This window comes from Drosophila ananassae, assembly GCF_017639315.1.
Source record: "Drosophila ananassae strain 14024-0371.13 chromosome 4 unlocalized genomic scaffold, ASM1763931v2 tig00000061, whole genome shotgun sequence".
NCBI classification, from domain to species: Eukaryota; Metazoa; Arthropoda; class Insecta; order Diptera; family Drosophilidae; genus Drosophila; species Drosophila ananassae.
In genome coordinates, this window is record NW_025319038.1 from 5,015,082 (window position 1) to 5,017,224 (window position 2,143).

Genomic DNA, 2,143 nt, shown 5'->3' on the forward strand with positions numbered 1-2,143 from the left:
GCAGTTTTATAACTTTGTAAACACTAAGCGTAAACATGTATCTTTTCCCCCACTGCTTACGTTTGAGAACTCTTATGCGAACACTGATCAGGCAATGGCCGATCTCTTTGCACAGTTTTTTCAAACTACGTATTCACCTAGCAGCAGCTCAGCTCAGCCTTACACTTATGATATCCAATCAGCCAATCTTATTTTCGCCCATCTTTCGATCAAAAAGGTGTGTTATCGGATCTTCTTAAGGTCAAGCCCGTGTATTCGCCAGGCCCTGATGGACTACCAGGCTGTGTTCTGAAGAACTGCGCCGAGGCTCTGTGCAAACCGCTCGTTAAACTCTTTAATCTATCGCTGGAAACTTCGATCTTTCCCCTTATGTGGAAGGAATCCTTCATTATTCCGCTGCATAAAAAAGGGAACAAATCCGACGCTGCGAATTATAGAGGCATCTCTAAATTGTCAGCAATTCCAAAGCTTTTTGAAAAACTTTTCACTCCACATTTGCAACACCTATGTAGTTCAATAATAACTCCGTGCCAGCATGGCTTCATGAACCGCCGCTCCACCACTACCAACTTATTGGAGCTAACATCTTTTATCACGGATGGCTTCCGGAATGGTTTACAAACAAAAGTCATTTACACTGACTTCAGTAAAGCACTTGACTCTGTTAACCATTCGCTTTTTATAAGTAAACTCAGTCTTTTGGGATTCCCAACTGATCTTCTTATCTGGATTTCGAGCTACTTATCTGGGAGAACCCAACGTGTTTTCTTTAAAGATGTTACCTCGCATTTAGTCCGCGCCACATCTGGGGTGCCCCAAGGAAGCCATATTGGACCGCTACTTTTTACACTGTTTATTAACGACTTGCCCCTTGCCTTAACTAATTCGCTTGAACTAATATACGCTGATGACGTTAAGCTATGCCTTCAGTATAAATTCACTAGCGCCCAGTCTAGACTTCAATCCGATTTGGATAAACTTCAAAATTGGTGTTTAGCAAATAACCTAAAGCTTAATGGATCGAAATGTAAACTCATGTCTTTTAACAGGTCCGTCCGATTCTTGAGTATGGATCGTGTGTCTGGAGTCCTCAATATGGAGTACACCGAGATCACATTGAATCTGTACAAAAAAACTTCCTTACTTTTGCGCTTAGGGGACTTAATTGGGATGCAAATATTTACCTCCCTTCTTATCGTAGTAGACTTTTACTAATCAACTTACCATCATTAACAAACCGTAGAACGATGCTGGGTGTCATGTTTCTATACAATCTTATTTATGGAAATATAGACAGCCAGCATTTACTAACACGCTTAAATTTTAACGTTCCTAGTAGAAGGACTAGAAACTTTCGTCCTCTACTCCTCAGCCATTGTAGTTCGACATATGCCCAACAAGATCCGTTCAGGGTATTATGTTCGGACTACAATGGTCTCTACCACATCTTGTCACCTTGCTCTTCTAACAATCTTAAATCGCTTATATTAACCGCCTTATCTGTGCAACACTCTTCCTCGTGATATCTTTCTCCTACTTTTCGCTTAACTATCTCGGATCTATTCCCGCGATTCGAGCCGTACGTCACGCGGCAGCGTCTCTCGGTCGGTTGGACGGGAGGTGGGCTGTACGTATGCAGTGGGAACCGCGCAAAAAAAAAATAATACGGGGCCATCCTCTTAGAGCTTCACAATATAAAAATAATTTTTGGTGGTCATTTTTGTATGGGCCGTTAACGAGTTTTGGAGAAAATCTAATAAAAGTGGACCAATACTTTTATCAGATTTTCTCCAAAACATAGGGAGCGATTTTTATATAATTTTCAGGTATTACCCTCAATTTTTTTACCTATTAGCTGCAATATCGGGCTTTTTGGGGCCTCCTCTTATTTTTGATATAGGACCCAAAACAATGTGGGGCCAATTTTTCAAATGTATTTTAACGGTATTTTAAGAACGAGATCCCGCCCAAAGTAAGAAAAAACTATAAATTCTTCAATTATTAACAATTCTAAACTTTATTTCAATCAATTTAGTGGCTAAACTGTAAAATAATTGAGAATAAAAAAATGGGCTGCTGTGTTCCGATTTTACCGTTCCACTTCGACGCTAACTAGGCGACGCTAATTTGACGGACATAATCA